At 45.2% G+C, this 26,447-nt stretch overlaps 1 protein-coding gene and 1 pseudogene across 1 annotated transcript in view; one reads left to right on the plus strand and one right to left on the minus strand.

Annotated features, from left to right (window-relative positions):
- LOC126267873 (dendritic arbor reduction protein 1-like) overlaps positions 1–26,447 on the plus strand; it is a 1,078,567-nt gene that overhangs the window by 1,021,865 nt on the left and 30,255 nt on the right. The window lies entirely within an intron of this gene.
- On the minus strand, positions 2,599–2,715 carry LOC126268346 (5S ribosomal RNA; annotated as a pseudogene).

Raw genomic sequence — 26,447 nt, forward strand, 5'->3', positions numbered from 1 at the left:
ATAGCAACGCGCATTCGGGAACACGAGCGTTATATTCGTCTAGAGCAACACAACAAACCCGCAGTGTCCAGAACATTAACAAAACTGCGGAAAAGAAATAAAGTTCAGCGAAGTCTGTGTGTTGGCCAAGCAGCCAATTATGAAGAAACGCAAAATCAGGGAGGCCATCGAAATACTTAAACACCCTAATAACATGAATAGGGAGGATGGACTCAGGCTTGCCCCATCTTGGATGCCAGCAATCGGAGCCCAACAGACCGCACTTTCAACACGAGGTACGAGCACTACCGACGTGTAACTGCAGCTGCGCGGCCGACGTCCAGCAGTTGGTAAACAGCAGCCATCTTCTCATTGGACCGTGACCACCAATCATGGTACATAACACAAGAGCCAATAGACAACAGATGTCACGAAACTACCTGGCAGATTAAAACTGTGTGCCGGACCGAGACTCGAACTCGGGACCTATTGCCTTTCGCGGGCAAGTGCTCTACCATCAGAGCTACCCGAGCACGACTCACGCCCCGTCGTCACAGCTTTACTTCTGCCAGTACCTCGTCTCCTGCCTTCCAAACTTTACAGAAGCTCTCCTGCGAACCTTGGTAGAGCTCTTGCCCGCGAAAGGCAAAGGTCCCGAGTTCGAGTCTCGGTCCGGCACGCAGTTTTAATCTGCCATAAAGTTTCATATCAGCGCACACTCCGCTGCAGAGTGAAAATCTCATTCTGTTAACAAAGATCACATTCTGCCTCCACCGCAATAACCTATTAAAATACAGTTCCTTCTTCCAAGTGACCAATGAAACAAACTACCTTTTTAAAATTATGACGTAATGGCATGCGCAGTGAACACTGACAACAAAATATAAAGGACACTGCTTAGCTAGAACGCACCATTAGACCCAGAAGAAGGCCGCTGCAATCGTGACCGAAACGTTAGTTATTCTCCAGCTGCCGCAGTTTTCTTACATTATGACGCGGTACCATACCCGGAAAAGTATTATGTCGATAAGCTTACTATTGCCAAGACTGTAGTTTTCCGACAGTAGATTCCAATCTCCCCCTCTTGTTGTCTCTCCACATACCCGCGCACCGGAGTCTCCAGATTTGGAGGCTGCCCTCGTGGTATTCAGGACGGCGCGGGGACCGCCCCGCGTAGACACGCGCCGACATTGTCTCCCGGATGACAATTACAGCTAACACGCCGCCTAATGCCCGCGGCGCGCCTCATGCATTATGGAGGAGCGCCGGCCGGCCGGCCGCCCTCTGCGCGACGTATCGGTGACGGCCGGGGGGCTGCTGCAGCCGGCCAGACTTTCATCAGCGCGCAGCGCGCAGCGCGCCGTATAAATATGCGGCCGTGTGACGACCGCTGCCTTATGAGCGAGTGCGGCCGCGTACCAGATGCGAGCGCCGCGATAAAGTGCAAGTCTGCCATCAGACAGCTCGTAAATTACGCACTCGGCGGGAATGGAGTCGCTCTCTTAAGGAGCGGGTCGTGGCCTACCTGTCCCTAACAGTCGCGAAACGTCTCTCGTAAGTTACGTCCCACCAGGTCGTGACGGATGTCCGAGAAATTCAACACTTGCCGGATTTTTACCCGAGCTACTGCCGTAGCTGACGTAATTCTCTCCTGATTTCAAGTGAAAGAATCTCCACAGCACTCTAATATTATACGACTAATCCACAGGCACTCTTGCTCATGTATTGACTCAGAACTGGAACTTTTTATTGCTCGCTGATAGCAAGTGAGTCTCAAATTCAAAGCCAACCAATTGCAGGATGTAAAACAGTAAAATTAACTGCTGCTCACTTTGTGAAGAGGTTTCAAGGAACGCAAAGAAACTAAGATACCGCCTTAGATTATGACACATAACCACTCCGTCTTCAGACCACAAGTGGCCTACCGGGACCATCCCACCGCCGTGTCATCCTCGGTGGACGATGCGGATAGGAGGGGGCGAGGGATCAGCACACCGCTCTCCCGGTCGGTATGATGATATTTGACCGTAGCCGCTACTATTCGGTCGAGTAGTTCCTCAATTGGCATCACGAGGCTGAGTGCACCCCGAAAAATGGCAACAGCGTATGGCGCCCTGGATGGTCACCCATCCAAGTGCCGACGATGCCCGACACCGCTTAACTTCGGTGATCTCACGGGAACCAGTGTATCCACTGCGGCGAGGCCGTATGACATATAACAGTACACAAAAATCAAGTGCAGAATAAACCGTTCCAACATTTTTATCATACTGTTTTTAAAAAGACGCCTGATGTGAAAACTCATTACAAATGTAGTAATTTATATCTACAAACAGGCGAATAACATACATAACAACAATATCGCAGTGACGCAGACGTGAAATGATTATGTACGATTGTTTACCTACGAGTTTAACACCATGTACTTCGTCATTCTCTGTGAGAAGAAACCGAATTGAGGTCTCGTCTTTGTGCCATGCATCGAAGTCTCTTGAGGTAAAGTTACATAGTGTCAAATATATCCGCTTAGCCGTTTATTATGTCTGGTGGTGGCGTATCGCAACGCAGTAAGCTATATTACAAGTTTTGTTATAACATACTGTATCGTCTCAACATAGTATTATACAGCGCATGGCGCCTGGATGGTCACCCATACAAGTGCCGACCATGCCCGACAGCGCTTAACTTCGGTGATCTCACGGGAACCGGTATTTCCACTGCGGCAAGGCCATATGACATATAACAGTACACAAAAATCAAGTGCAGAATAAACCGTTCCAACAGTCTTATCGCAGACCGGTGTGGACGAGCGGTTCTAGGCGCTACAGTTTGGAACCGCTAGACCGCTACGGTCACAGGTTCGAATCCTGCCTCGGGCATGGATGTGTGGGATGTTCTTAGTTTAGTTAGGTTTAATTAGTTCTAAGTTCTAGGGGGCTGGTGACCTCAGCAGTTAAGTTCCATAGTGCTCAAAGCCATTTGAACCATTTTTTGAACAGTTTTATCATACTGTTTTTAAAAAGACGCCTAATGTGAAAACTCATTGCAAATGTAGTAATTTATATCTACAAACAAGTGAATAACATGCATAACAACGGTCATGCAGACGTGAAATGATTATGTACGATTCCGTGCCAAGAAGTTTAACTGCAGATACTTCGTCATTCTCTGTGAGCAGAAACCACATTGATGTTCGTCTTTATGCCATGCATCGAAGTCTCTTGAAGTAAAGCTACAGTGTCAAATATATCCGCTTAGCCGTTTGTTGTGTCTGGTGGTGGCGTATCGCGACGCAGTAAGCTATATTACAAGCTTTGTTATAACATACTGTATCGTCTCAACATAGTATTACACAGCCAACCGGTTGCACGTAACTGGAAAGTACATCGACCAAGGTTTCGACACCTACTAGGGATGTCTTCAACAGAAAGAAATTTTGATAAATCGTAAAATTCCATTGATAAAAAGCAATGGTCAGAATTTAGAGCAGCTACGCTCCCCCAGGGAGTTGTGGAAACCTAGGTCAGTGTACCTACCAGTTATGTGCAACCAGTTGGCTGTATAATCCCATGTTGAAACTAGTATACGGCTGCTGGGTAACAACCATGTTTAAAAATGTCCTGCATCGCATTTGTTTTCTAGTTAGATTTTGAATGCCGTACAGCTATGAATAGGCGCCAAGTTTACAGTGCCAAGTTTCAGGCTATTGGAAATAATTTCAAATTTTTATGGAACTTACAAAAATATATGGTTTAGTTTGAAATTTCAGAGTGACATATCGCAGACAAACTTTCATCGTGAAGTGTGGGCGAAAATTTATCTGTGTGTGTGCATACACAGCAAAGTTGATTACTTTCTCGACATGTACTTGTGTGATATTCGTTCACACGTATATATAAATTGAGGAAGCTTTTTTGTCTGTATGCGTAGAGTTTACCGGACAGGACCAAGATTGGCTTTAATGGCGTAGTGAATTAAGCCAGCTGAATGATAACAGATTACCAAGACCAAAAGGAAACTTAATTTAATCTTCTTTTAAGTACTTGGAAAAAATGTGAAGTAAGGAAGTTACAGTCAGTGTGGCAGTGGTGAAGACAAGCAGACGTTCGGGTGAGGAGTGATGATTTTGGTGAGAAGCATTCCCAGTCGGTGGTGCACGCGGTGAATATATATGATTGCACACGCAAGTCTCGCTGGAAGCAACAGTGGGAAAAGTTTTTTATTCCTCGTGCCAAATAATGAGATCCAATCTACGAATTCATTCTCATTTTGTCGAGCTGCTTTCGCTTACTTGTGAATGAGAGTGGGTCAAGTGACTGTTTAGTCTTTTTATTTACACAGGGTGGTCGGAAATTCCCGTTACAGACTTCTAGGAAAGTAGAAGGGAGTGGGTACATAGTATTTTGAATGGGAACCCATGTCCAACAAGACTACAGAGCCTCACAGTTGTAGGCACGGGCGTCTGTAAATGTACGTATACAAGGGGTGATCCCGTGATGATGTTACAGACTTTCTAGGATGATGGAGAACGATAAATGTATTAATTTGAAGTAAGGATTCCTGTACCAGAAACGAACGAGTCGAAAGTTATAAACGAAAACCGTTCTGATACCTCTGACAGTTGAATACATGTACCGGTTCTTGTGTTGTGAAGAGTGTAGGGTTAGTAACTTCCAGTGGTGATAGTGTGGACAAAAACGAGAAAAAATGTCCAATAAATGTGGGTTCTAAAGTGCGTACTTTAACAGCTATGAACACTTGCTCAGCAGAGGAGATGTGTTTCACATTAGCGCAGATGAACGAATGGTCATAGCTCTTCAGGTATGCAATTTAGAGACCAAGTTTATTGGACATTTTTTCTCTTTTTTTGTCCACACTACCACCACTGAAAGTTACCAACCCTACATTCTTCGCAAGACAAGAACCGGCACATGTATTCAACTGTCAGAGGTATCAGAAAGGTTTTCGTCTATAACTTTCGACTCATTCGTTTCCAGTACAGAGATCCTTACTTCAAATTAATACATTTACCGTTGTCCATCATCCTAGAAAGTCTGTAACGGAATCACCCCGTGTATACGTACATTTACAGACGTCCGTGCCTACAACTTTGAGGCTCTGTAGTCTCGTTGGATGACGTTTCCGGACATGGGTTCCTATTCAAAATATGATGTACTCACTCCCCTCTACAAGCCCTAGAAGTCGGTAACGGGAATTTCAACCACCCTTATATGAACCTTAAGTAGAGAAATGTGTATTCATCGAATTCAGGCCACAAATGTGTACTCGTTGCCGAACTGCCAACCACGTAGCACAGTTAATAAACCATACGTTTGCGTCTGAATCGAGTTGGAATAGGAAATGTTTCTATGGCCCATTTTTACCTGTAGCTATAGTTCGAGTATGTGAAAAACACCAATTGGTGGAAAGGTCGTTCCCAACTGAAATGAAGACAAGGACAATTTACTGCCGACAGAAACAAGGTTGTGTTCAAGTTTGTACTTGTCTTGGTTGTTACTTTATTTTTGTATTATGTTGCAAGCAGTATTCTCGTAGTTTCAGCAGTAACTCGATCATAAGGTCAGATTAGGTCATTAATTCCACAGCCTAATTCGCAGCTACAGGAAGAATTGAACCGTGTGTCGAGCTTAGATAGTGAAGTTGCTAACAGCACCGCCGGTGAAAGGCATGTGCCAGATTAGAATCTTTTCATGCTGCATAAAATTCATCTGTAAAGAAACAGCATTGAATAGCGGATAGGTGAAGCGTAGCTTATTGACTTTTTACAAAAGAGGCATTTTTCAGTCCATAGTGGATCATTGTGGTATTTTATAAAAATTACTTCTGTTCTCCAGTGGTTTATAGGGTATTATAATAGAGTTTTTACAACGTTTGTGGTCATAAAAAGGTGTTTCAAAATAAAATTTAGTCGTGAAAATAGTGACTGACTTTTTCATTGCACACGAATGAAGCAATCTCGTGAAATATTTTATACTGGCCAACACCGGCCATCATAAGAAAGATTGTCTTTAATCAGAGAAAGCATTATTTGGTGTCCATCTAATGCTGCTTTTAATTGTTCTGATGGTTATCAGTAGTAACTAATACCGGTTCGTCTGTAATTTTGTCAAAGAAAATAGGGGTAATATTCGTTTATTAGGGTGCCATCGGTCGCGAAAGAGAAACTGCGGTGAACATCCGAACAGGCTTTGCACAGGCGTGTCCGGTAATGTTTCTAGTATGCCCGTCGATTGCGTCACGTCGTCCTTTTCAGTTCTAAGCGCGCAGTGAGCACGCAAAGATGCCTAGACGACTGTGTCTACCGCCAAGTACCGCAAGTCTGTAGAGGAACAGAAGGATCCAAATGATTCGAAAAGAGCACTGGTAGTTCCAGTTTTCAAGAAGGGTCGTCGAGCAGATGCACAAAACTATAGGCCTATATCTCTGACATCGATCTGTTGTAGAATTTTAGAACATGTGTTTTGCTCGCGTATCATGTCATTTCTGGAAACCCAGAATCTATTCTGTAGGAATCAACATGGATACCAGAAACAGCATCGTGTGAGACCCAACTCGCTTTATTTGTTCATGAGACATAGAAAATATTAGATACAGGCTCCCAGGTAGATGCCATTTTCCATGACTTCCGGAAGGCGTTCGATACAGTTCCGCACTGTCGCCTGATAAACAAAGTTAGAGCCTACGGAATATCAGACCAGCTGTGTGGCTGGAATGAAGAGTTTTTAGCAAAAACAGAACACAGGATGTTGTTCTCAATGGAGAGACGTCTACAGACGTTGAAGTAACGTCTGGCGTACCACAGGGGAGTGATATGGGAACACTGCTTTTCACAATATACGATCTGTAGTATACAGAGAAGTTGTATCATTAGAAAATTGCAGCGAAATGGAGGCAGGTGTGCAGCGGATAGGCACTTCGTGCCGGGAGTGGCAACTGACCCTTAACATAGACAAATGTAATGAATTGTGAATACATAGAAAGAAGGATCCTTTATTGTATGATTATATGACAGCGGAACAAACACTGGTAGCAGTTACTTCTGTAAAATATCTGGCAGTATGCGTACGGAACGATTTGAAGTGGAATGATCATATAAAATTAGTTGTTGGTAAGGCGGGTGCCAGGTTGAGATTCATTGGAGGAGTCCTTAGAAAATGTAGTCCATCAACAAACGAAGTGACTTACAAAATACTCGTTCGAGCTATACTAGAGGATTGCTCATCAGTGTGGGATCCGTACCAGGTCAGTTGAGAGAGGTAAGCGTGATAGCGTTACGGAGATATTCAGTAAACTCAAGTGGCGGACTCTGCAGAAGAGGCGCTCTGCCTCGCAGTGTAGCTTGCTGTCCAGGTTTCGAGAGGGTGCGTTTCTGGATGAGTTATCGAATATATTGCTTCCCCCTATGTATACCTCCCGAGGAGACCACGAATGTAAAATTAGAGAACTATACGCGACTGGAACAGGAAAGGGAGGTAATGACAGTGTCAAATAAAGTGCCCTCCGCCACACACCGTTGGGTGGCTTGCGGAGTATAAATGTAGATGTAGATGTAGAAGTATGAGTACTTGCTGTAAGAGAGGAAGGATACGGGCTTTAAAGGTATCACTGATTTCTCCGCCGGCCGGCGTGGCCGTGCGGTTCTAGGCGCTCCATTGTGGAGCTGAGCGACCGCTACGGTCGCAGGTTCGAATCCTGCCTCGGGCATGGACGTGTGTGATGTCCTTAGGTTAGTTAGGTTTAATTAGTTCAAGTTCTAGGCGACTGATGACCTCAGAAGTTAAGTCGCATAGTGCTCAGAGCCATTGGAACCATTTGATTTCTCCCTGAAATAATAACAGGAGGGACGGAAGAGGTCGCTGCGCACGTCCTACACATTCCTGAAGGTCTGCACTAGAAGTTTTGATACTGAATGTGACCAGAAAGCAACGATGGACGTGCAAACCGTGGCGTCAGAACGAGGTGTATTTGTCGGAATAAACCAGTGACGATTAGGCGGATATTACTTGCTGATCAGCATGCTCTGCAGAAGAGGAGATGACCGGACCCCCTTTGTCGTCGCCAGTGCTGCACTGAGCGCCCCGTTACGCGTCTCGCGCACAGGTCTGCTGCGGCGAGAGTCTCGCGGTCCGCCGCCCCGCAGCCGGCGCCCGCGGGGTCTCTGACCCGCGCATTCCTCGCCGTGCGACAATACCCGCTAATGCTACCGCTGCTGCCGCTGCCGCTGTCGGGGCATTGTGCGCCGACCACAAAGGGCACCGTGTCGCCACCGACAGCGCGGCCTCTCGGCGACACTTTGCGTGCGCACTGCGGAGCGGAAGTCGCGCCACCTTGTCGCTCTTCAGTCGCTACTGCTCGAACCTAGCCGTGAAGGGTCGCTAGGCATATCTAATAAACAGACACATAACGAGTGTAGCTAAGCTCAAGAGGCATGATGCTAATTTTCTGTATATATACATACGCAGTTATACTGCACAGGCCACGTTACGGTGGGTGGCGGGGACTACTTCGGACACCACTATAAGCTCCAGTTTTTCTGATTTGCTCGTTGTAGTCGTTCCGCGACACGTTTGTGCCAGGACGTAATGTACACTACTGGCCATTAGAATTGCTACGCCACGAAGATGACGTGCTACAGACGTGAAATATAACCGACAGGAAGAAGATGCTGTGATATGCAAATGATTGGCTTTTCAGAGCATTCACACAAGGTTGGCGCCGGTGGCGATACCTACAACGTGCTGACATGAGGAAAGTTTCCAACCGATTTCTCATACACAAGCAGCAATTAACCGGCGTTCCCCAGTGAAACGTTATTTTGATGCTTCGTGTAAGGAGGAGAAATGCGTACCATCACGTTTCCGACTTTGGTAAAGGTCGGATTGTAGCCTATCGCGATTGCGAATTATCGTATCGCGACACTGCTGCTCACGTTGGTCGAGATCCAATGACTGTTAGCAGAATATGGAATTGGTGGGTTCAAGAGGGTAATACGGAACGCCTTGCTGGATCCCAACGGCCTCGTATCACTAGCAGTCGAGATGACAGGCATCTTATCCGCATGGCTGTAACGGATCGTGCAGCCACGTCTCGATCCCTCAATCAGCAGATGGGGACGTCTGCAAGTCAACAACCATCTGCACGAACAGTTCGGCGACGTATGCAGCAGTACGGACTATCAGCTCTGAGACCATGGCTGCGGTTACCCTTTACGCTGCATCACGGACAGGAGCGCCTGCGATGGTGTACTCAACGACGAACCTGGGTGCACGAATGGAAAAACGTCATTGTTTCGGATGAATCCAGGTTCTGTTTACAGCATCATGATGGTCGCAGCCGTGTTTGGCGACATCGCGGTGAACGCACATTGGAAGTGTGTATTCGTCATCGCCATACTGGCGTATCGCCAGGTGTGATGGTATGGGGTGCCATTGGTTACACGTCTCGGTCACCTCTTGTTCGCATTCACGACACTTTGAACAGATGTGTTCCTACCCGTGGCTCTACCCTTCATTCGATTCCTGCGAAACCCTACATTGCGGCAGGATAATGCACGACCGCATGTTGCAGGTCCTTTACGGACCTTTCTCATCACAATACTCCAGTCATTACTCGTGATGAACTGTGGTATCGTGTTGAAGCTGCATGGGCAGCTGTACCTGTACATGCCATCCAAGCTCTGTTTGACTCAATGCCCAGGCGTATCAAGGCCGTTATTACGGCCAGAGGTGGATGTTCTGGGTACTGATTTCTCAGGATCTACGCACCCAAATTGCGTGAAAATGTAATCACATGACAGTTCTAGTATAATATATTTGTCCAATGAATACCCGTTTATCATCAGCATTTCTTCTTGGTGTAGCCGTTTTAGTGGCCATTAGTGTATTTACCGATTCACTCTCGGAATTCAACAGCAATCGTCTTCGCGGTGCACAACGCTTCTGTTGTAGCGTTTCTTGTGAATGTAACGCCTACTAAACAACCCTTTGGACAAGAAGAGAATAGAAACTTTCGAAATGTGGTGATACAGAAGAATGCTGAAGATTAGATGGGTAGGTCACATAACTAATGAGGAGGTATTGAACAGAATTGGGAAGGAAAGGAGTTTGTGGCACAGCTTGACTAGAAGCAGGGATCGGTTGGTAGGACATGTTCTGAGGCATCAAGGGATCACCAATTTAGTATTGGAGGGCAGCGTGGAGGGTAAAAATCGTAGAGGGAGACCAAGAGATGTATACACCAAGCAGATTCAGAAGGATGTAGGTTGCAGCAGGAACTGGGAGATGAAGAAGCTTGCAGTGGATAGAGTAGCATGGAGAGCTGCATCAAACCAGTCTCAGGACTGAAGTCAACAACAAACAACCCTCCTCCTTCCGCCTGCGGTCTTATCTGTGCTATTAATTACACTTGATAAAGATCCCAGACTCGTTAGATTTTGATTTAAAGTAAGTGCCAGTGGGACCAAACTGTTGAGGTCGTCAGTCTCTAGGCTTTTTTTTTTTTTGCTTTTTTTTTTTTGTCATCACTCTTCTGACTGGTCTGATGCGGCCTGCCACAAATTCCTCTCCTTTGCTAACATCTTCATCTCAGAGTTGCACTTGCAACCTACGTCCTCAATTATTTGTTGGATGTATTCCAATCTCTGTCTTCCTGTACAGTGTTTGTTCTCTACGGCTCCCTCTTGTAGCATGAAAGTCATTCCCTGATGTCTTAACAAATGTCCTATCATCCTGCCCCTTCTCCTTATCAGTGTTTCCCACGTGTGACTTTCCTCTCCTATTCGGGTCCCGATCCGGCAGTCAGCTTGAATCTGTCGGGAACTTGCAGTAGCATTGTTTCCAGAACGTTTTCCCTTGTATAAACTACAAAGAGGCAAAGAGCCGCAACGTGCGCTACGCTGTAGAATATGGTTTTCACAAATAGCACGTTCTAGTTTCTCTTTGTAAAAAATTTCACTGCAAGCATCGATAAAAATTGCATTCGAGCGGATATGGAATGACGTGTCTGCAACTCGTGGTCTAGCGGATAAGCGTATTCGGTAAGGGGACTAGCCACCCTCTACAGTAAAAGCTTCACATGCGATATCCGACCAGAACCACTGACGAGAAAATGACTAAAGGACGAAGGCAAATAATGATTAGCGACGGTGCGTCGTTACCGTGTGGTCCCGTGTTCGATTCCCCGCCGTGACGGATATTTTCTTCGTTCTGGCACTGTCAAGTTTTTCTCCACCACAAACAGGGTCAAGTCGCAGAAATGGTGCCAAATAAAATGTCTTAGAAAGATTTACAACAGCCTGCTCAAGAACCCCAGACTGGGTGTCCGGCCAATAACGCCGTGCAATTATTTCATTTTATCGAATGACGTGGCAACAATGTCTATAAACCTCCATTGTTTAGCTATATCTTACGCTTGAGATGATATTAAGGATGTTCTCCACAATCCAGGAAATAACTAATTTAGTGAGACGACTAGCCCTATCAAGCAAGTCATCAAGCTTTCACTGATACACGGGCACACTAATGTATACACGTACGCATATTAAGTATTCTTATTTTTGTCTGGAAAGTACTTCCCCAGAAACAGATTAAATGTGACATCAGTCCTCCAGCTCGAACTAAGATTTTCGGAAGGTTTGTAAGGTAAATGTCTGAACTGATAATCCCTTCGCAAATCTATTCCATAAGGAACACCACTGCCCTGTTTTCATGACAAAAGAACTGAGATCTACAACTGTCGGGATCTCAAACATATCGTCTTAACCACCAGGTCAAGGAATGAGAGACATGTGAAAGAGGAGAAGGAGGGTGGCCACGAAGAGGAATCCATCAGATTCTTCTGCAAATCTTGACTGCTCATTTGCTTTGTGAAGGTAGTAAAGCCTCTCGAAAGGAAGTGCGTCGTTGTTTTATTCAGATCTTCATGATCAGTAAATAATAACATGGGCCCGCCTCCCTAATCCTTTCCGAAGCCAGCTAATACGGCAATTCCATCCACGAGCTGATATCGAATTGTAAAATTAATGAGTAAACATCGGAAGACGTTAGCATATGCCCCACTATTGCACTTTGGGTGAGACATACCCTTGCCACGATGAAAATTCGAATAAAATTAATTTAGCTCACTTACAAATTTTCAAATTTGTGTGAAATCTTATGGGACTTAACTGCTAAGGTCATCAGTCCCTAAGCTTACACACTACTTAACCTAAATTATCCCAAGGACAAACACACACATCCATGCCCGAAGGAGGACTCGAACCTCTGCCGGGACCAGCCGCACAGTCCATGACTGCAGCGCCCTAGATCGCTCGACTATTCCCACGCGGCAGGTCACTTACATCTATGTAAACATAAGCATGTATCACTTAGAGCAGAAGGAACTGCAAATGGCCTAGTAGCTAGAGCCGTTTACTACCATTTATACGTAATTAGATGTTGCTCTTGACATGGAAAGAAGAAGCAAGTCAGATTTTGTTAAAATAACAGTATTTTTCCGTCTGGTTTGATGTTTGCGTGATAGTATTGTCACTTGAGTCATTTGTTTTGTAGGAGAATAGGCTCTTTGTTCCTCAGACAATGGAGGCTCCTTCCTCGTAAAAGCTACAGGTGGTACTGCGGCGCGGAGGGACCCTGGCACTCTCTTTAATGCGAAGCAGGCGGCTGACACGCTAAATTTAGGGCTGCAATGCACTGTAGAAGCCTGTCTTCCTAGTGGTGAGGCTAACGCCTACAAGCGACTCGCCGGCGGCAGCGGCGGTGGTTGACTGTGTATCGCTCAAACGTGTGCGCGTTTTGGTAGTGCGTTAGGCTAGTCGAGATATTTCAAAAATACTCAGAATACAAGAGGAGCATTTCCGATTGCCTCATAGGCAAACAACGAGTCCAGTACTTTTACTAGCCGCTAATATTATAGCGGGGAATTTTCTCGGGAACATAACAGAACAGGAGAGGATTCAAGTGCAGAGCGGTATGAAGTGGGACAAGCATGTAATGGCAGTTGTGGGGAAGGTGGATAGTCGTCTTCTGTTCATTGGTAGAATTTTGGGAAGATGTGGTTCATCTGTAAAGGAGACCGCTTATAAAACACTAACTAACACGACCTATTCTTGAGTACTGCTCGAGCGTTTGGGATCCCTATCAGGTCGAATTTAGGGAGGACATAGAAGCAATTCAGAGGCGGGCTGCTAGATTTATTACTGGTAGGTTTTGGTCATCACGCGAGTGTTACGGAAATGCTTCAGGAACTCGGGTGGAAGTCTCTAGAGGAAAGGAGGCGTTCTTTTCGTGAATCGCTACTGAGGAAATTTTGAGAACCGGCATTTGAGGCTGACTGCAGTACAATTTTACTGCCGCCAACTCACATTTCGCGTAAAGACCACAAAGATAAGATAAGAGAGATTAGGGCTCGTACAGAGGCATATAGGCAGTCATTTTTCCCTCGTTCTGTTTGGGAGTGGAACAGGGAGAGAAGATGCTAGTTGTGGTACGAGGTACCCTCCACCACGCACCGTATGGTGGATTGCAGAGTATGTATGTTGATGCAGATGTAGCACCTCACCTTGTACCAAGGGTAAAGGGATTATTCCTACCACATCCTTTAAAGTTGGTTCTGTCGCAAACTCTGGAGGTAATACCTCTTTTATACCATACTTCCCAGTGCCTTGCAGCCAGTCATATAATTCGTGGAACGAGACAGTTTAATTATTCATGTGCATTTTGTTAGTCTTAACGCAGATTTCTTTAAATTTATTTTATCTCCAAGTGTATGGATTCATCATTATTTTCCTAGGGCCTTTGTTCCACTTCAATGCTGGGCCGGCATTGTTACTATGGATTTGGCGATGTCAGTGTCAGAGGGTGGCTGGATGCCCTTCCTGTCACCACCCCAAACCCTCTGGTGTGCAAATTAGTGTACCTCAGCCATGAAATAGTGCGAACGTTTCCAACGTCTGCGAGTCGTGTAACTGTGGCGGGACGAGAGGACCAGTTCGGTATTCACCTAGTGGAATGAGGAAAACCGCCTAAAAACCACATCCCGGCTGGCCAGCACACCATCCCTCGTCGTTAATCCGTCGGCGGATTCGATCCGGGGCCGGCTCGCCTGCTCGAGTCCAGGAAGCAGCGCGTTAGCGCTTTTTTTCTTTCTTTTTTTTACTTTTGCCTTTCGCTCTACCATCTTTTTTTCTTTTTTTTAAATGCATCCTCTGAAAAAAAAGTAAAACAAATCACAAATGATGTAAAGGAACAGGGATACAGGAATGTTGTTTTTATTTATTTATTTATTTTCCATAAAGATCACTCCGTTAAAAGGAATATGTAGATCATTTCATGGTATAGTATGTGCATTACATATGGAGCGGTGAGAGAAGCTTGAGGTTCATTATCAGCTGTCAAATGTGCACACCGACTGCACCCGGCACATCCCAACTGTGTGTGGGGGGGGGGGGGGGGGTCGAGGAAGACTGCCTGAAGATGGTTGGCGAAGGTTTTCCGATAGTGTGACCATCTACGAACCTCATTGTGGGCTTCCTGCAAGAAATACCAAAAGTCGAGTCGCGACTTGGCAGCATCACCATAGAGGTACGCGATCGTCCAACCTTTGTCCCATATGATCGACTGTGATTTAGTCGCCGGAAAGTAGTCACTCTCCGGATATAAGAAGGAAGGAGGTGTAATATGTTGCGGGGGCACACGGAGGTAGCACGCCATCATATGTCTTCCTAGGAGCCATACGTCCTCCACCGCGATACAAGTTAAGCGGTGATGGTCGTCATCCACTTGGCGACATTTCGGACATAGTGGAGTGTCCTCTCGTCCAACTGCATGGAGTCGTTGGTTGGTGTTGAACTTGCCACACGTGACAGAGAACCACAGTGCCCGTACGAAAGTAGGAAGGAATTTTTGGTGCACATGTCTCCCAACCCCCCCATGAACCATGGACCTTGCCGTTGGTGGGGAGGCTTGCGTGCCTCAGCGATACAGATGGCCGTACCGTAGGTGCAACCACAACGGAAGGGTATCTGTTGAGAGGCCAGACAAACGTGTGGTTCCTGAAAAGGGGCAGCAGCCTTTTCAGTAGTTGCAGGGGCAACAGTCTGGATGATTGACTGATCTGGCCTTGCAACATTAACCAAAACGGCCTTGCTGTGCTGGTACTGCAAACGGCTGAAAGCAAGGGGAATCTACAGCCGTAATTCTTCCCGAGGACATGCAGCTTTACTGTATGATTAAATGATGATGGCATCCTCTTGGGTAAAATACTCCGGAGGTAAAATAGTCCCCCATTCGGATCTCCGGGCGGGGACTACTCAGGAGGATGTCGTTATCAGGAGAAAGAAAACTGGCGTTCTACGGATCGGAGCGTGGAATGTCAGATCCCTTAATCGGGCAGGTAGGTTAGAAAATTTAAAAAGGGAAATGGATAGGTTAAAGTTAGATATAGTGGGAATTAGTGAAGTTCGGTGGCAGGAGGAACAAGACTTCTGGTCAGGTGACTACAGGGTTATAAACACACAATCAAATAGGGGTAATGCAGGAGTAGGTTTAATAATGAATAGGAAAATAGGAATGCGGGTAAGCTACTACAAACAGCATAGTGAACGCATTATTGTGGCCAAGATAGATACGAAGCCCACACGTACTACAGTAGTACAAGTTTATATGCCAACTAGCTCTGCAGATGATGAAGAAATTGAAGAAATGTATGATGAAATAAAAGAAATTATTCAGATAGTGAAGGGAGACGAAAATTTAATAGTAATGGGTGATTGGAATTCGAGTGTAGGAAAAGGGAGAGAAGGAAACATAGTAGGTGAATATGGATTGGGGCTAAGAAATGAAAGAGGAAGCCGCCTAGTAGAATTTTGCACAGAGCACAGCTTAATCATAGCTAACACTTGGTTTAAGAATCATGAAAGAAGGTTGTATACGTGGAAGAACCCTGGAGATACTAAAAGGTATCAGATAGATTATATAATGGTAAGACAGAGATTTAGGAACCAGGTTTTAAGTTGTAAGACATTTCCAGGGGCAGATGTGGACTCTGACCACAATCTATTGGTTATGACCTGTAGATTAAAACTGAAGAAACTGCAAAAATGTGGGAAATTAAGGAGATGGGACCTGGATAAACTGAGAGAACCAGAGGTTGTACAGAGTTTCAGGGAGAGCATAGGGGAACAATTGACAGGAATAGGGGAAAGAAATACAGTAGAAGAAGAATGGGTAGCTCTGAGGGATGTAGTAGTGAAGGCAGCAGAGGATAAAGTAGGTACAAAGACGAGGGCTGCTAGAAATCCTTGGGTAACAGAAGAAATATTGAATTTAATTGATGAAAGGAGAAAATATAAAAATGCAGTAAATGAAGCAGGCAAAAAGGAATACAAACGTCTCAAAAATGAGATCGACAGGAAGTGCAAAATGGCTAAGCAGGGATGGCTAGAGGACAAATGTAAGGATGTAGAAGCTTATCTCACTAGGGGTAAGATAGATACTGCCTACAGGAAAATCAAAGAGACCTTTGGAGAGAAGAGAACCACGTGTATGAATATCAAGAGCTCATATGGCAGCCCAGTTCTAAGCAAAGAAGGGAAGGCAGAAAGGTGGAAGGAGTATATAGAAGGTTTATACAAGGGTGATGTACTTGAGGACAATATTATGGAAATGGAAGAGGATGTAGATGAAGACGAAATGGGAGATACGATACTGCGTGAAGAGTTTGACAGAGCACTGAAAGACCTGAGTCGAAACAAGGCCCCCGGAGTAGACAACATTCCATTAGAACTACTGACGGCCTTGGGAGAGCCAGTCCTGACTACACTCTTCCATCTGGTGAGCAAGATGTATGAGACAGGCGAAATACCCTCAGACTTCAAGAAGAATATAATAATTCCAATCCCGAAGAAAGCAGGTGCTGACAGATGTGAAAATTACCGAACTATCAGTTTAATAAGCCACGGCTGCAAAATACTAACGCGAATTCTTTACAGACGAATGGAAAAACTGGTAGATGCAGACCTCGGGGAGGATCAGTTTGGATTCCGTCGAAATGTTGGAACACGTGAGGCAATACTGACCTTACGACTTATCTTAGAAGAAAGATTAAGAAAAGGCAAACCTACGTTTCTAGCATTTGTAGACTTAGAGAAAGCTTTTGACAATGTTGACTGGAATACTCTTTTTCAAATTCTAAAGGTGGCAGGGGTAAAATACAGGGAGCGAAAGGCTATTTATAATTTGTACAGAAACCAGATGGCAGTCATAAGAGTCGAGGGGCATGAAAGGGAAGCAGTGGTTGGGAAAGGAGTGAGACAGGGTTGTAGCCTCTCCCCGATGTTATTCAATCTGTATATTGAGCAAGCAGTAAAGGAAACAAAAGAAAAATTTGGAGTAGGTATTAAAATTCATGGAGACGAAGTAAAAACTTTGAGGTTCGCCGATGACATTGTAATTCTGTCAGAGACGGCAAACGACTTGGAAGAGCAGTTGAACGGAATGGACAGTGTCTTGAAAGGAGGATATAAGATGAACATTAACAAAAGCAAAACGAGGATAATGGAATGTAGTCAAATTAAATCGGGTGATGCTGAGGGAATTAGATTAGGAAATGAGACACTTAAAGTAGTAAAGGAGTTTTGCTATTTAGGAAGTAAAATAACTGATGATGGTCGAAGTAGAGAGGATATAAAATGTAGACTGGCAATGGCAAGGAAAGCGTTTCTGAAGAAGAGAAATTTGTTAACATCGAATATAGATTTATGTATCAGGAAGTCGTTTCTGAAAGTATTTGTTTGGAGTGTAGCCATGTATGGAAGTGAAACATGGACGATAACTAGTTTGGACAAGAAGAGAATAGAAGCTTTCGAAATGTGGTGCTACAGAAGAATACTGAAGATAAGGTGGATAGATCACGTAACTAATGAGGAGGTATTGAATAGGATTGGGGAGAAGAGAAGTTTGTGGCACAACTTGACTAGAAGAAGGGATCGGTTGGTAGGACATGTTTTGAGGCATCAAGGGATCACAAATTTAGCATTGGAGGGCAGCGTGGAGGGTAAAAATCGTAGAGGGAGACCGAGAGATGAGTACACTAAGCAGATTCAGAAGGATGTAGGTTGCAGTAGGTACTGGGAGATGAAGCAGCTTGCACAGGATAGAGTAGCATGGAGAGCTGCATCAAACCAGTCTCAGGACTGAAGACAACAACAACAACAACAACAACATGTCTCCCAATCTCCGACCAATGCAACTTGGGGTGTTGGAGTTCAATGACATTGCGACTTATCCGTCGTAGCAACCAAACATAAAAATCCTTCTCGCATGGCGGCCTCGTGCGCGGAAGCTCGTCTGATATAACGAAGTTCCACGATAAATCTTGATACATGCGCAAAATGTGGCGTAATGTTGCCCACCGCCACCGGAGGCGTGAGGGACGCTGGAACTAGGAGATCCAGTAGGCGGGACATAAGGGAATCACATTGCTTGTACATAGTGGCTAGAAGGATCTCCGTCGCTCGACAGTGAACATTCGTAAGTCCGAGTCCCCCCTTGTCCGTAGGGAGCGTGAGCGTTGGGTATCGCACCTTGAGGAGCGACCCAATCATCACAAAATAGCCTAGTGCTGATTGAAGTCGACGTCCGAGCGTGAGTGGTAGGGGCAGGATCTGCGAAATATGCACCATTCGAGAAACCACATAAGTGTTCAGATATTCGACTCACTGCAAAGTATCAAGGCGCCGTAGGAGATGTTGTCGGACCATGGTACGTGTTGTCTGTAAAATACGTCGGTAGTTAACTGCCGCAGTATATTTTACACATGAGGTAAAGTCTATACGAGATAGCGGAATCGTTGCACATAAGGAAACGGACTGATTTCTTCCGGCGTAAGGCCCCTTCCAACCGGCATTGCTGCCGATTTGTTCATGTTCACTGCACTACCCGCCGTCACACTGCGGTCCAACAACAGTTCAAGGCCCGTCTTCACCTCTTCCTCAGAACGAACGAGCAGCAGGAGGCCGTCCGCATAGGCAACACATTTGAAGGTGTAGCCCCGCAGTTCCATCCCAGAAAGAGAATTTGTTAGCCTCCCAATCAATGGTTCCAACGCTATCACGAACAGCAGCATCGAAAGAGGGCAGTCATGGCGAATGGATCGTCTAATTTGAATGGGCCCTGCTATACGCCCATTAACCTGTACCAAGGATTGTGCGCCCCCATAAATCCTTCTAATGAGACCAGTAAAACGGTCTGGAAATCCCATTTGTTCCAGTACAGCGTACAGATAGTTGTGGCGCACCTTATCAAAATCACTGTCAAAAGCAACCACCACCATCGCCGCATTAAGCCGGCGCTCCTCCTCCAGCGCTATCACATCACGGCATTCGCCAGTAGCTGTTTGCACATTCACCGATCCACCCGGTGTCGTCTGTTCTGGAGAGAGAACGCTACAAATTAACATACGAAATCGGGACGCTAACAACCGTGCAAAGATCTTATAATCGGCATTAAGCAGGGTGATGGAGCGATAATGTGTGACCGTAATTCCTGGCTTCGGTTTATGTACTGGCACCAAGAGGCCTTCCATAAAAGCCGGTGGAATAGGCGCATCGGAATTTAACATCTCGTTGTGCATTTCCGTCCATCGCGGTGCCATTTCGTTGCGAAATTCTCGATAAAATTCAGCAGGAAGTCCATCAATGCCTGGGGTCCGATTCAACGCACCCTTTGCGATCGCATCATGTACTTCCTCACAGCTAATGGCTTCCAGTAAGGTTCCCGCGGCTTCCACCTTCAGTGTAGGGGAGACGTACGTGGCTATACGTTCGAGGTCATCGACAGGGGCGGCTTCTTCCCGATAGATGTGTTGGTAATGGTCGACGAATGCAGAGACAATGTCCGCTTGACGCGTCACTCTTCGGTCTTCGCGGGTAATTAACTCCCGTATCAAAACGCGTCGTCGGTGCTTTCGTTCATTCACGACGTGGTGTATGGAAGGAATCTCGTGCCTTATCGTATCGTGATATCTGGCGCGCACCATGGTTCCCTGAAGATGTTTCCGAGCTAAAGCCACTAGTTTAGCTTTTATCCTTTTGCGTTCGATCCAGACGTCCGGTCCCGGCGGACCATCGTCCAGATCGCGCAGCGCTGCAAAATAAAAGTCGGTCGTACGGCGGCGCTATTCTGCTATCTCCCTGCTATATGAGATGAACGTACGGCGAAGCGCCGGTTTAGCACAAGTCAGCCACCAATCAAGCTTCGTCGCATACCTTCCAACCCTTCGCTCGCACGTCGTCCATGTCTCCAGGATCCGTTGACGGCATTCAGGATCATGTAGATGTTGAATGTTTAATTTCCACGGGGCCTTACTGTTCCACACCTCTCTACGGGGAAGAAGCACCGTACAGATGTAAGCGAAGTGATCGGAAAATGTCAATGGCCATATTTCCGCGTCCTGGACATCATTTGCATGAGCCCGTGAGATATAAATGCGATCTAACCTGCTCGCCGAATGACTTGCCACATAGGTGTATCCCGGTGCATCTCCATGTCGTAATTCCCACTTGTCACTAAGTACAAGGTCGTTGACAACGATTCACAACTCCTGGCTAATGTTTGCTTGCGTCCATTGGTCTTTCTGGCTGAGAACACAGTTGAAATCTCTACCAATTATTACACATTCATAACGTCCATGGAAAAGTGGGGCAATGTCTTCTGCATAAAATCGCGCTCTTTCTCGCCGCCGATTGTTTCCCGACGGTGCATAAAGATTGATGATGCGTGTCCCAAACGTCGTGAAAGCCATTCCCCTGGCCGACGGAAGGTAACACACGTTTTCCACTGAGAAGCCATCTCGCACGTAAACTGCCACCCCACTCCCGTTGTGATCTCCATGTGACGAATAGGACTGATAGCCTGCGTTGTATGGGAGTGCACCTATGTGGACTTCCTGCAGCAAAGCAATATCCACATCAGATGCCCAAATCGTTTCCTTCAGTAGGTGTATTTTGGCCGGTGAACGCACGCCATTTATATTTAATGTCGCAATACGATTCGCATGGCGTTGAATCCCACTCTGTCGAGGCGCAACAACATCTCCCTGCATCGGCGCTGGGGTCTGAGTTAGAAGACGTTCTCTCGCCCCTCTCCCTTCACCTTCAGCAATTATTAGGCCGTCTTCGTGAGTGCCGGCTGCCTCTGTATGACGTCCGACGCCTCCTCAAAATCGTCATACCACATCTTTGCAAGCAGTGATATATTCGTGTCCATAGCTACAGCATCTGCTTCTGGAGAGCCAACTGGTTGAGATTCCTCTTCAGCATCACCACGTCCCGGTACCGTCAATGTGACAGACCGCTGCGGGTCTGATCGAACAGTTTCCATTGCCTCATCCTGTTTCGTAGAGGCTGTTGTGTCGTCTTGGTACACAGGCACATCGTCGTCGGGGCAAGGGGAGTCATCCCTAGGAGATGTCGTGCGACGACGCCGTTTCCTCCTTTTCGGGGAACGTTGTTTGCGTGATCTTCCTTTCGTGTCCTCAGATTGTGGGGAATCACGGCTCTCCGACAGAAAAGCATCCGTAGGAACCGGAAGTGTTTAAAGTCCCATCGTTGTACTTGGCGGAAGTTCGATCGAAACTGATGATGTCGTCACATAGTGCGTTCCAGACGGCACAGCATCTGTAGTGGCTGGAACTGCTTCGTGTACTATCGGTGTGCTTGGTGGGAGTTCGGTCTCATCTGATGTTGTCGCCGTAGATTGTATGCTCAATAGAGCAGCATCCTCTGTTATCCCGACGTCTGCTACAAGGTTTCGGAGAGTGCCATCTTGATCTTCCACCGGGGCTGTGTCCTTTCGGTCATCATCGGACGCAGTGAGGGCTTTGGCATAGGTGATCGGTAGAACTGTCATCGCCGGCGACGGCTCCAGAGCATCTGAAGGCAGTTGCTTAACCGTCGTTGCATACAGTTCGACCTGACGTATCCCTCCTGCCCACAGCCAGAACATGTACGTGGTTGACCGCCGTAAATCACTACCGCCCGACAACCACCAATTGTCAGATAGGACAGTACATGCTTCTGAAGATCAATAGTGATCTGTCACACTGCGTTAAGAACGGGGTACGTAGCGAATTGTGTCCAGCGTTCTGCTGTGTGACCATGTACCGTGCCGTATGGCTTAAAAACCTCAATAACTTCGTCAGCCGGGAGCTCAAATGGCAGCTCAAAAACACGTATTGTCCGTACACCCAGACCAGCATATTCTACAGTTACCGTGCCGACATTCCCGTCACTATGGCAAAATCGGAGACCTGCTTTCGTCGCCTGTAGAATTCTCTCACACGCCGCGTCATTTACCATCTTAACATACACCGTGGGACTAACGATGGACAGGTGAATTCCGACAGTATCGTTTGGTGGTATCTTGACGTCCTCTCGAATGAATCGTTCCACTGCTAAAGCCCTTGGTCGTTCGTAGTCTTTGCAGAAGTTTAACCGTAATGTTGTTTTCCTGTACTTGTTCGCCATGATCGTTGTTACTAGCCCGCGCCCTGACTTAAGTCCACAAGTAAACAAACACTCGCACACGCCGCACAGGCGGAAGTATCGGACCTCCGCTTCGCACGGCCGGTAGCGCCGAACTGCGCTCTCGGCTAACCTTTCGCGTTAATCCAAGTGTACAGATTATTGTGAAATAAATGTGCATTACTTTAATTCGTTTTGCTTTTGTTTCGATAGCCAGTTAGCGTCTGTCATTCTCAGAGTATGGATTAACCAGGGCCATCGGCCATACTTGCCTATAAGGGACAGTTTTTACATTTCCGTTCTGAAAAACCTTTTGCACATGACAAACAGCACTTCAGTTGGCTCATTCCAGTTCTCTTTTACATAATCCCTCCATTAGCAAATACGTTACTTAGATAACTCCACCAAAATTACTTATTCACTATTAGTTCAAGCGTTTCACTATTAGCGACTAAAACTTCTGGAGATCTCCATCTGTTTACGAAATACCAGCAGAGTCCATGTAGTAGTGGTAGCTGCAGTGTGAGTAGTAGAAGAGCAAATAATTTGTTTCACGTAAGGATCACTTTTCCAAGTATATAGCATACTTCGTGGTACTACAGTTTCAGGAATGGGACGTAATTAATGTGTAGAGAAGTTCAAATATTTAAAGACATGTCTTGACGATGTGACAGCCAGTCAACCGTAACCTTACGGAACTAATGGTTCAAATGGCTCTGAGCACAATGAGACTTAACATCTGAGGTCATCAGTCCCATAGACTTACAACTACTTAAACCTAACTAACCCAAGGACATCACACACATCCATGCCCGAGGCAGGATTCGAACCTGCGACTGTAGCAGCAGCGCGGTTCCGGACTGAGGCGTCTAGAACCGCTTGGCCACAGCGGCCGGCTATGGAACAAACAATCACGCGATTTGCTTGAAGTAATTTAGGGAAACTACGGAAAACGTAAGTGAAGTTAGCCGGATAGGGATTGGGGCCTTTATACTACCAAATGTAAGGCTATTCTGTTTGAAAGAGCGCATCCTCTGTCAGTTAATCGCTAATGTTCAGTATTGTTTTGTTTCTAAATTCTTGCTACACAGTTCATTCATTTATCAGTGTCCAGTGTCGATCACAGCTCTCTCTCTTTCTCTCCCCTCACACACACACACACACACACACACACACACACACACACACACAATGTACGCACATTGTTTCATAATGTAGCGCCACAACCTCAGGTTACATCAATACTGTGATGTCATAACACGCTGACACTGCGCCGTCACGTCAAAACACAACTGTACAACCCCAGCTGTGCACTCCAAGAGAATAATAATTTTTATTGTCTTCCTATCTCGTCGAAATTTTACTTTCAGTACGCAGTCTTCCAGCCAGTTACAGGCGCCGTTATATGCATGCTGAGTCGATGACTCGAAGTCCAAGGGCATTACAGAGCCCGCACGAAGACACAGCACGGAATTCTTACAACTGTTAAGGAGGAAGCCTTAGGATAGGCCATACCACTACCTCCTGTCTCTGCCGCCATAGAAATACTGTTGAATTACGCTACCTTGCATTTTAGCCGATGCCTCTGTTGGACTTACGTCTCTTCTTCTATTATTCGGCTTCTGCTTGAAACATCACTGTCTGTATTACTAGGCGACTATCCTACAATTCTGAAGCCAGTACAGTTTCAGGTTGCCACTGTAACGACTCGTGGGGGAACATTAATGTTTTGCGTAGTTATTGGCTGATTGAAAAAATAATTGCTGCCGTAACCTTACGTTAAATGCTTAACACAATGGATAAGCATTAACTGACGACACGCAAATAGCCGAAATTTATTCACTCAGTATATGGGGATGGAAATACTTAGCGTCTTCCAACAAACTTTAAACATAATTTCAAAATTTTAAGAAACATTTTCTCGCTGACACACCCTACAAAATGATGAAAGGAGAAAAATTTCATCCCTTAAAACATTTTCGATGTTGATGCGGTAACACATCAGCAAGCTGTTTCAATTTATTACTTCTTTACTACTGACTCTACTCGCAACACAGTTTGCAAACAGTGCCTGCATCTATCACTGAATTTACCTACAAAATTATACCATTGTACGATACATAGTTCCGCAGATATGACCATTTAAACTTTGGGGTGCGTGAGAAACTAGCTTGCCCGTATGGGGACGGAAATGACACAGACTATATTCATCTAGTGTCTAATTATGAGAACAGCTAGCGACTCCCAACAAACTTAAAGCCTAATTTCCGGCCCTTTCCAAACTATATCTCTCTTACATATTTAACATCAACTATCTAACAATTTAACTCACTGATAAAGTAATAAGACGTTTGAAGCTGCTTATACATAGGAGTTCTTTAAATAATTGCGGATTTACTTATTTTTAAATCAGTTGAATTAAAACAGTTTTGACTGCATAAAATATTTATTGTTTATGGTAACCGATTTTGGTGATATTACACCATATGGCAAACGGTGGCATTAAACGGAGAAGATACCGTGGATCCAAGAAATTCTCCACGAAAAATGTTTTCAGAAATTACTTGTTGGTTTCATTCTAATACGACTACCTTTTAACTTTTGCTCACACATGAATGTAGCCTATGCTATTCGCACATGGAAAATCTACATTCTTCCTGGGATATCCGATTATACTCCAAACCTGCGATAAATTTCAATGATTGACTTTTTATCGCGCCTGACAGGTACATCTACTATTCCACCAATATGTTACTAGTTCTGCCCGGAACATACTCAAGAACAAGTTGATGGGCTCTAAAAGTCTTACTATAGTGTTCGCCATCAACGTCTGTCGAAACGTTCGTATAACAATTCATCAGGCCTTCTCAACATTTGCTTCTATCATCTTCCACTTCATTTGTAGATTTCCGTGTGGAAAGCTCCTGTAACCTGTCATTCTTGGAGGCTTAAGCGGGGAAACCACATTAGGAGGCTGTCCGACACAGATTTTTTAGGACTTTTTTGTGTAGGAAGAAATAATTAGAATATTATCAGATTTTGACATTATTGCGTTAATATTTCAAAACTTTTTTTTAAATCTAAGCCAAAATTAACAAAGTTACGCTGTGATGCTCGTTGAAGGCTGCGAGTATAGTTCTCCAATCGCGTGCAGTGTAGCCATTCCGATTTTCATCTGAAATAAAAAGGTTTTGGTTTTAGATTAATAACTTATTTTCTAAGAATATAAATCTCAATGCATGTGAAAATAATGAAAATTAAAAATTTAGCAGACGTTGGAACAATTTATTTCGATTTTCATGATTTCTTTCTCTAATTATGCAAAGAAAAATACCCTTAAAATCATCATACCATCTCACAAGTTGGTTCATGTAACAAGTAATTTGATAAAGAATCGTATCATCATTTTTCATAATTATCGGTTGTATACTTTATGAGTTAGACTGCACGCAAAGGTGAAAAAAGTCATTTCGAGATAAACGCGTTTGAAAAACAAATTCTGGGAAACAAAAAATTCAAGGAAGTTAACAATGATGTAAAGTGCTTATCAATTAATCTGCGATTCCAGAACCATATAGTAATTGTTCTTCTTCCTCAAAGGCTTCGTTTTGAGCTTGCAGCAGTGCTTTCCGAGCTTTCAGACCTTCTTTCTACTCCAATGAACTACGTCGCTACTGCGGGCTCACGCGCTGGTTATCCATTTGTTTGGCACAGGCACAATTCAATCTTTGCATGCCTACTACAATTCCTGCCTCGTTCATGACCATCAGAAGGGATGAATTTCCTTCATTGAATAAGCTCGCTGCTAAGTACTATGCCAGTTCCACGACTTTTAGCCCGGAGTGCAAGTATTTAGAAGCTAATCGCCAAATAGTGGAATTAAAACTTTCATTCGGATTTTGTGTGTGTGGCCGCTTAAACATCTCTC

This window comes from Schistocerca gregaria, chromosome 4 (assembly GCF_023897955.1).
Source record: "Schistocerca gregaria isolate iqSchGreg1 chromosome 4, iqSchGreg1.2, whole genome shotgun sequence".
NCBI lineage: Eukaryota > Metazoa > Arthropoda > Insecta > Orthoptera > Acrididae > Schistocerca > Schistocerca gregaria.